Source organism: Miscanthus floridulus, chromosome 16, assembly GCF_019320115.1.
Source record: "Miscanthus floridulus cultivar M001 chromosome 16, ASM1932011v1, whole genome shotgun sequence".
NCBI lineage: Eukaryota > Viridiplantae > Streptophyta > Magnoliopsida > Poales > Poaceae > Miscanthus > Miscanthus floridulus.
The window spans coordinates 96629688-96640541 of NC_089595.1; positions in this window are offsets into that span (position 1 = coordinate 96629688).

Genomic DNA, 10854 nt, shown 5'->3' on the forward strand with positions numbered 1-10854 from the left:
TACCATGCTCTTGGTGCTTGTTTCAATCCATACAAAGCCTTTCTCAACTTGTAAACATGGTTGGGTTTCTTTTCATCTTCAAAACCGGGAGGTTGCTCAACATACACAAGCTCATTGATGTACCCATTGAGAAATGCACTCTTCACATCCATTTGGTACAACTTGATGTTGTGGGCATAAGCATAGGCTAACAAGATCCTAATTGCTTCCAATCTTACAACCGGGGCATATGTTTCTCCAAAGTCAAGACCTTCAACTTGAGTGTAACCTTGAGCCACTAATCTTGCTTTGTTCCTTATTACTATTCCATCTTGATCTTGCTTGTTCCGAAAGACCCACTTGGTTCCAATCATATTATGATCCTTAGGCCTCTCAACTAACTCCCATACTTAGTTTCTTGTGAAGTTGTTTAGCTCTTCATGCATAGCATTGACCCAATCAACATCCTTCAAAGCTTCATCTATCTTCTTAGGTTCAATGGATGACACAAATGAGAAGTGCTCACAAAATGAAGACAATCTTGATCTAGTTTGCACACCTCTTGAAATATCACCAATGATAGTGTGTAATGGATGATCTCTTGCAACATTGGTTGGTTGAAGCACTTGCACTTGATTGCTTGCATTTGATTGATCATTTGGTTGAGATGGTGAACTAGCCACTTGTTGTTGATCTTGCACTTTGTCATCACTTGTTCTTGCTTGAACTTGATCATGAGAACCACTAGCTTGCACTTTTGAGTTAGGGAGCACTTGATTCTTGTCATCTTCAACATCAATCACCTCTCTATGCCTTATATCACCAATGTCCATATTCTTCATTGTATTAACCAATTGAGTGCCTCTTACATCATCTAGATTCTCATCTTTCTCTTGGAAACCATTTGTTTCATCAAATTCCACATCATGAACCTCCTCAAGAGTACCACTAGCCAAATTCTAAACTCTATATGCCTTGCTAGTAGTGGAGTAACAAAGCAAGAAGCCTTCATCACATTTCTTTTCAAACTTGCTCAATCTAGTGCTTTTCTTTAATATGTAGCATTTACAACCAAAAACTCGAAAGTATGCTATGTTGGGCTTTCTTCCATTCAATAGCTCATATGGTGTCTTCTCCATCATGGAGTGACAATAGAGTCGATTGCTATAATAGTAAGTTGTGTTTATTGCTTCGGCCCAAAATGAATGACTCACATTGTACTCACTCAACATTGATCTTGTCATGTCAATCAAAGTTCTATTCTTTCTTTCAACTAGACCATTTGATTGTGGAGTGTACTTGGCCGAGAATTGATGTCTAATTCCAAATCCATCACACAACTCATCAATTCCAGTGTTCTTGAATTCACTACCATTGTCACTTCTAACTTTTTTATAGTTGTTTCAAACTCATTGTGAATGCTCTTGACAAATGATTTGAATATTGCAAATACATCACTCTTGTCAACAAGAAAGAACACACATGTGTATCTAGTGAAATCATCCACAATCATAAATCCATATTTATTTCCACCAATGCTAGTGTATGTGGTTGGTCCAAACAAGTTCATGTGCATCAACTCAAATGCCTTAGATGTGCTCATTATGCTCTTCTTAGGATGTGTGTTGCCAACTTGCTTTCTAGCTTGACATGCACTACATAGCTTATCATTTTCAAATGTGACATCTTTCAAGCCTCTAACTAAGTCAATCTTGATTAACTTGTTCAATTGTTTCATTCCAATATGACCAAGCCTTCTATGCCATAACCAACCCATGCTAGACTTAGTGATCAAACATGTTGTCAATTGAGCTTCTCTAGAATTGAAATCAACTAAGTATAGATTCTCATATCTAAATCTTTTGAATATCAAGTTAGAGCCATCTACACTTATGATCTCTACATCATCAACACCAAATATGCACTTGAAACCAAGATCACATAATTGAGCTACCGACAATAGGTTGAAGTTCAAGCTCTCTACTAATAGCACATTGGAAATGCTCAAGTCATTAGATATTACAATCTTACCAAGCCCTTTGACCTTGTCTTTGCCATTGTCACCAAATGTGATACTATCAATCCTATTGCTCTTGTTTTCATTGATTGAATTGAACATTCTTGAATCACCGGTCATGTGTTATGTGAACCCACTATCAAGTACCCAATGCCTTCCTCTGGCTTTATAATTGACCTACAATAGAAGATCAATTCCTTTTAGGTACCCAAACTTGCTTGGGTCCTTGAAGGTTAGTTACCAAGGTCTTTGGTACCCAAATAGCCTTCTTCTTTGGACCCACAATTGGTGTACCAATGAACTTAGCCTTCACACCATTGGTACCTTTAAAAAGCATGTAACAAGAATAAAATTTAATTGAGGATACATTAGGTAGCTTGTTCTTGTTGATCTTGCAATATTGCTCTACATGTCCAACTTGCTTGTATCTATTACAAAACTGACCATTGCCCTTCACAAAGCTAACTTTGGGAGTGACAAAGGCCGCCTTGCCTTTCTTGGGAGTATAGCCTAATCCCTCTTTGTTGAGAGAAAACCTTTGCCTACCCAAGCACTTTAGCAAGTGGGCATCTCCACCATAGGCATTGCCTAAGGCACGAGTGAGCTCATTCACCTCATTCTTGAGGGTTTTATTTTCCACCATTAGTGAGGTATCACAAGCGAGACCATCACTCAAAGATGAAGTAGAAGTAGTAGTGCTACAAGAAGTGTTAGTGGGAGTAGCTACAACGGGCTTATAAAAAGATTCATCAATAAGATCACGTGTTAGTCCCACATCACAGGACACGATCACTTGCTCCTTCTTGGCCTCCTCCTTCTTGACTTGCTCGATGAGAGAGGAGTGAGCTTTGTCAAGCTTAGAGTGAGCTTTGCCAAGCTTCTCATGGGCTTCCATTAGCCTCTCATGAGTGGCATTGAGCTCATCAAGAGATTGCTCAAGAAATTTTACTTTCTTGTTTAATTCTTTGCACTCCTTTCTCTTCATCTCAAAGCAAGTGTGCACTTGCTTACACATGTCCATGAGCTCCTCCTTGGAGTATTCCTCATCATCATCATCACTCCTACAAGCATCACTTTCACATTCATCATCATCACTCACATCATATTTTACCTTAGTAGGCTTTGCCATGAGGCATGTCGATGGAGTGTCAATGATGGAGGACTTGTTGTTGATGGCGATGCTTGCTAGTGTTTTCTTGATAGATTTCTTGCCATCATCACTAGAGTCATCACTATCCGAAGAGCCATCACTATCTCAAGTGACCACATAGCCTCCACCCTTCTTCTTTTTTTGAAAGGTCATTCTCTTCTCCTTCTTCTCCTTCTTTTCTTTCTTATCCTTCTTGTGCTTCTTCTTCTCATCCTCATCATTGTCACTATTGTAGGGACAATTTGCTACAATGTGATCAGGACTCTTGTAATTGTAGCATCTTATCACATATTCTTTGCTTTTGGTGTGATCTCTTCTCTTTCTTGCACCATAGCCCTTCTTCTTCATGAATTTCCCCATCTTGCGTACAAAGAGGGCCATAGCTTGATCATCAATATCACTAAGATCATCATCATCACTTGATTCTTTCTTGGACTTTCCCTTGTTCTTGGATGATGATGAGCTAGCCTTGAATGCTATACTCTTCTTCTTCTTGTCTTCTTTTTCCTTCTTGTCATCCCTCTCCCTTTCCACACGGTATGTCTCTTGTGTCATGACATCACCTAGTACTTGGTTAGGGGTAATCTTCTTTAATCCTCCTTTTATGATAAGCAATCTCAATATCTCAAATCTTGGAGGTAGGCATATTAAGAACTGATGAGAGACATCATCATCCTTGATCTTCTCTCCCAAAGCCTCCAAGTCATTGACAATTACTTGTAACCGATGGAACATCTCCGGAATGCTCTCATCATCCTTCATCTTGAAGCTTGTCAACTTATCCTTGAGGATGTACAACTTTGCACTCTTCACCACCGGTGTGCCCTCATATGTTTCCTCCAATCTCCTCCACACCTCATTAGCTCTTTCACAATCCTTGATTTGCTCAAACACCTTGGAATCAATAGCATTGTATATGGTGTTGAGAGCCATTGTATTGCATTGCTTGTTGGTCTTGTCTTGGTTGGTGGGATTGTCGGGATCAATGATAGCATAGTCATTCTCGGTCACCTCCCATACTTGATCATTGATTGAACCAAGATACATCCTCATCTTTCTCTTCCAATAATTATAGCATGTGCCATCAAAGAACGGTGATTTATCTCCCACATGGTTGAACACAACTTGAGCCATAATTTGACACCGAGGTTGTTAAGCCTTTAATCAAACGGTGACCACGGCTCTGATACCACTTGAAAGGTCCTAATATGGCTAGAGGGGGGGGGGGGTGAATAGCCTATTAAAAATCTACAAACCAACTAGAGCAATTTGATTAGTATGATAAATAGCAAAATGCAAACTTGCTCTAGCTCTACAAGGGTTGCAAGCCACCTATCCAACAATTCTAGTTGCTATGATCACTAGACACACAATTTACTTTGTTACTACTCACTAAGAGCTCTCACACTTGCTATACTAAAGAGCTCTACTAGATGAACTTAAAACAACAAAGCAAGCTCTCAATTCTAATTACATTAAAGAGCTTGCTATAACTAGTTTGCAAGAATATAAATGAGTGAGTAGAGTGATTATACCGCCGTGTAGAGGAGTGAACCAACCACAAGATAAATACTAAATCAATCACTGGGAGAATACCAAAGGGCAAGAGACAACCAATTTTTCTCTCGAGGTTCACGTGCTTGCCGGCACGCTAGTCCCCGTTGTGTCGACCAACACTTGGTGGTTCGGCGGCTAAGAGGTGTTGCACGAACCTCATCCACACAATTGGACACCGCAAGAACCTACCCACAAGTGAGGTAACTCAATGACACGAGCAATCCACTAGAGTTACCTTTTGGTGCTCCGCCGGAGAAGGCACAAGACCCCTTACAGTCACCACGATCGGAGCCAGAGATAATTACCAATCTCTGCTCAACGATCCTCGCTGCTCCAAGCCATCTAGGTGGCGGCAACCACCAAGAGAAACAAGTAAATCCCACAGCGAAACATGAATACCAAGTGCCTCTAGATGCAATCACTCAAGCAATGCACTTGGATTCTCTCCCAATCTCACAATGATGATGGATCAATGATGGAGATGAGTGAGAGGGCTTTGGCTAAGCTCATAAGGTTGCTATGTCAATGCAAATGGCTAAGAGGATGAGCTTGAGCCGGCCATGGGGCTTAAATAGAAGCCCCCATGAAATAGAGCCATTGTACCCCTTCACTGGGCACAACACGGGGTGATCGGATGCTCCGGTCAGTTCGACCAGACGTAGGACCCCAGCGTCCAGTCGCCCGATGCTTGCCACGTGTCATCGGCTTCAAACGCCAATCGCTCGATCTCAATGGTCAAGTGATGACCGGACGCGTCAGTTAGAAAGTGACCGGACGCAGGACCACAGCGTCTGGTCGTTTCCAGTAAGGTTCTAAACGCGAAATTTCACGACCGGACGCGTCCGGTCATGCTCGACCGGACTCACCCAGCGTCCGGTCACTCAATGTTTCCTCTGTGCGCCTCATGTCAACATACGTCAGCACTGACCGGACTCAGACCATGAGCGTCCGGTCAGTTTACATGCTAGCGTTCGGTCACAAGACCGAGACCATGTGCTTACTGCTGTCACTGACCGAACTCTAAACCTAGCATCCAGTCACTGCACCACCAGCGTCCGGTCACTCTGTGATCCCCTGTCTTTTCTGTATAGGACGCCGGTGGCACCGTCGGACTATCCGCACTCTACGGGCGGACACTCCGCCGGTAAAGTTTCTAACCCTTGCTCAAATGTGCCAACCACCAAGTGTATCACCTTGTGCACATGTGTTAGCATATTTTCACAAGCATTTTCAAGGGTGTTAGCACTCCACTAGATCCTAAATGCATATGCAATGAGTTAGAGCATCTAGTGGCACTTTGATAGCCGTATTTCAATACGAGTTTCACCCCTCTTAATAGTACGGCTATCTAACCTAAATATGATCACACTCGCTAAGTGTCTTGATCACCGAAACAAAATGGCTCCTACTATTTTTACCTTTGCCTTGAGTCTTTTGTTTTTCTCTTTCTTCTTTTCAAGTTCAAACATTTGATCATCACCATGCCATCACCATCGTCATGATCTTCGCCATTGCTTCATCACTTGGAGTAGTGCTACCTATCTCATAATCATTTTGATAAACTAGGTTAGCACTTATGGTTTCATCAATTAACCAAAACCAAACTAGAGCTTTCACCTGCTTGTCCGAAGAACTCGCCGAAATCTACATTACTCCTACTCCTAGGGGTGGCGTAAGCCGAAAAGGTAAAGGTACTGGTTTGATTGATCGATCAAATATGTCAATTACAATAGCCGAGGTCTAATATTTATACCTGAGGCCTTACTACGAGTCTTGGTCGAACATGACCGGTTACAAAACTTGGAAAAGAAAAGAAAATATCCTAAATTAAGATAACTTATACTCCAAACTTTCTCTTCCATGAAGTCCACCGTGTCTTCTTGCTTTAGACCACCGCCATCCTTCGTCGACAAGGCTCACCCTTGAGATGATGACGTCACAACGTTCAGTCGACTCCAACGACAACTTAGCTGATTTTTGCAAATATTTCGGCTTCTTTCAGTAAGTTCCAAAATTCAGGGCTCTTATGTACTTCGGTCAAAATTTGGTGTCAACAACCTGTTCCTGCCACCACACATGGGTAGGAGCTGTGTCTATCATGTAAGGAAATTTGTACACCTCTGCAGAATTTATTGAATCTATTCGAATAACCACGTTCTTCGAATGGGCAGATGTTGGGATGAGACACTATGATTAGACTTCTACAACTGTGATAATCTGGTAAGATGTATTTTACTAATTTGGTAAACTATAAGTAACTCGAAAACTCATGGGAATAGTAATACTCTATCATGATCTAACCTATAATTATAATTATTTCACCCTACCACTTTTAACCATCTCAACCACTTTAACCACCTCCACATATAGCCTTCCCCTTCCACCTCTCCTCCCCCAAAGTTTTGGATTTGCTGAGTACTTTATGTACTCAACCCCCTCTATTCTATGTTTTTAGGAGAGAAGCTATAGAAGTACACACAAGGATGAAACTATCGGAGCGATGCAAGGATAGGACAATAGGAGATTGCCCGAAGACGAAGCCGTGCGACTACGCGATGGAGCTACGCTAGGACTACAACGATTGAGCATAGGAATAATATGCTTAAGGAACAAGTCTTGGATTACGTCCGCACTCCAAGTTGCCTGTAGGAATGGAGCCACGACGACATAGGACCGTTGTTATAGAACTTTGATATACGATGTAAGGCCAATGGCCCAAGCTATGTAAACCCGAATCATGTGATATATTTTCCCATTAGCAGTAAAAGTATGGGTTTTAATATCAATCTTGTTCGAATTGTGCGTATCAGCTACTAATACATGGACTGATACATGACGCACAGAGGACCCTAAAATTAGGGGCCCAATAGCCTAGGGGTATTCATGATCTGAAATGGAGTGGTGTTGTGAGTTGTGATGGCAATGGCAACCATAAAAACATAAGCATGTCAATTGTTATGTGAAAACCAGTTGTCTAGTTGATATGTGAAACCCCTTTGCAAACATTTCTATGGTGGGTCGCTGTGGATGTGGTCGTGGTTGCCTGGTTGGCGGCGGCTTATGAGTGGTAAATATCTCGTGTGGTTAAACATGTGGGTCCTCTTCGAAATGCATGGTTTCCATAAAAATTATATGTAATTTTTTTATAAAAATTAATTTACTTTTACAAGAAAAAGCATACTACTCCTATCTTTTACTATAGAAATCCTACACCAGAAGCCGGGCCAGCGGATTGAGCCACGTCGCCCGTTCACCCGCTAACCGTTGGATTCGGCAGGGACACAATATGGGCTGTCGGATTGAGGTCGTAGCGGGTCTCTCACCCGTTAAGCTGCAAACCCGGACAATCGCGAATGCTCACGAACCCAATCGTCCCCTCCGCGGGCCACGGCTCCGCCTCTTCGTCTGCCGCGGCGCGTACTGAGGCGTGCATCCCTCCTCCCGCTGCTCTCGCATTGCAAGCTGCACGTCGCCGCTGGCCGGATCCCGCACTGGAGAGCCAGTCACGCCCACGCCAGGGAGCAGCCGCGCTGGTGGCTGAGGGTGCCTCCCCCTGCCATGGCCGGCGGCCGAGATGGTCCGTTCTAAGCCGCCATGCCCCCACAGCGCTCCGCTCTTGCTGGGAACCAGCCTCCACCTCCGACCTCGGTCGCACGCGAACCACGCTGCCACATCAAGGTGTCCCTACCCAGCGGTCTGCTCTTGCATCACTGCAGCCTGCACCGACTGCGGCTGGATGCGGTCCCGAAGCCACCATTTGTCACCACTGCGGCCACGACCACCATCATTTCTGACACCATGGTTGGCGTCAACCTGGAGGCTGCACACAAGTGTTCGACGATATGCCTATGAGGTATATCCTGGTGAGTGCTGACATGCCTTTTTTTCTCTCTCTTCTCTTTGCTCTTATACAAAATGCAAGTAAACAGATGTGTTAATCTGTACTATGCTCTGAATATTGATAGATTGAATCCACATTGGTGTAGAATTTTAATCAGACTAAGAGTATCTTCTCAAACATGGTTCTAAAAAATTAAGAAGGGTGTGCACTATAGCTGGAAATAGTTTACAATAAACTGTAAAAACAACATGGAGAGGATCACGATAAGCAGGATAGCGAGATTATGTTACAAAGGACGTCTTAGAATTTTGGTTATAAATCGGTTTTTTTATCATAGTGTTCTATATTCAACTATATTCTCCTTTCACCATTAAACAATTTTTTGAATGATTTAGACATTTAGACTCTGATCAATATTGACATTAATAAGATGATACCTAACATCTTTGAACTGCATAGGCCCAATCCTTTCAATAACATGGAGCAGTACTTTATAAATATGAAGGATACTTCTTTACGGTGCTTTCTTCACTACTAAATTCTTAATACAACATCACTTTAGTCAGGGGCATATATTCTGATATGTTAGAAGAATAAAGAAATATTATCGTACCAGAATCAGTCTTTGCTTGATAATGAATTGATGTTTGGATGGATAATATGGGGTCGGTATTATGAATGATAATCCACTGAATGATCACAAAGCCTCACAGTAAGAGATTAGGCCATGAGTTTTAGTAATCCAAGGAGATGCAATTTGGAGACACTATCACCTTTCTACCTCTACTATATTAATTTTTGGAGGCCACCGATGATCAAAATCCCAGTCTAAATTTACCTGTACACTTTAATTGGATTTTAAAATTTAAAGCACTAACATACCTTTTGTTTCCTTCCATATTTTATTCAGATTTACCTTTTGCTAGAAATATCCAAAAAGCAGTAGCAGCAGAGATAAATCTTTGTGAAGTGTTCCTCCTTTTTTTGGCAAAAGAAGGTGTTGGGAAAAATTGAACTGATAAATAAATGCAAAGATATTGGCAAAATACTACAATTTGGATGCAAATCATTTATTCAGAAATCATTGACAACAATGCTGCTCTGCAGGTACATAACTATGATATCCTCACTGAGTTTCTGTGTTTTAGCTCCTAATAACGTGCATAACATCATCACAACATGCTGCCCTCACTGCTTATCGTTGTGACTTAGCAATTTGTAGATTATTTCGTGGCCCAAGTCTTCTGTATTTATTCCAATTTTACTTTCTGTTTGGAATCAATCCGCAGATCTCTTTTCTTACAAGAGAGAAATGCAACCAATAGTTCTTACAAGAGTATGCTAGAGAGATGTAAGTACGTTCTCATCTCAAGCCCTGATTTAAGAGTTCATGTTTCATGATTTTGTATGCTTAAAAATCGAATCATGTGAACCTGTGAACAAGAAGATTTAAGGAAAAGTACACTAAGTACTTATTAACTATGCTACAAAGCTATTAGTCATTTTTTTAAGTTTAGCAGTTTGACATGATTACAATCTTCTTAATTCTATATAGAATATAGCTCATTTCAGCTATATTTTTTTAGGTGCACTGCTTATATTGAGCCACTGGCCAAATTTTTACAATCAATTGAGGTTTGTATCCATGTTATTGTGGTTAGTATGATACTATGACACTGCACATTGCTCACCATATTGTCTATTTTCTAATGTCCCTGTAGTTCTGTCATTATGGCATCTACTTTCTTACAATGATATATGCATGTAAAAGCGTGATTGTCTACTAATAGTTCATAATCCCTAGCCCATTTTATTGAGTTTAGCCATCAAATTGTCAGGTTCGACTATGCTTACAGCTACTATAATATCGACACTCAATAAGGATTATAACATCTCCCACATTTGTGTTTCTGATAAGCTATCTGCATATTGTCATGTAGCATAGTAATTTATTTTCTAAACACAATAATTTCAAGGTACTGTAGTGGATATGTCTAATTTCTAAGTAGCCATGTTGCTAAATTATTGTTAAATTCAAGCCATGTGCTACATCATATACCTGATAAGAAAAAAGTTCAGTATTAAACATAAACTACATGCAGATAACTGCTCTTCACATTTAGCTAAAACCATAGTGGGGGATAGAGAGCAATGGTTTGTTTTAAAAATCTATCCCTAAGCATATACAACAGTAATTCATAGTTTTATTTCACTGTGCTTGACATTACTTCCAATAACAATAATATCTCTAATGTTGTCTCTTATTTACCTAATCTTTTTAAGAGGGAGGACTATCGACTTATCGTGATG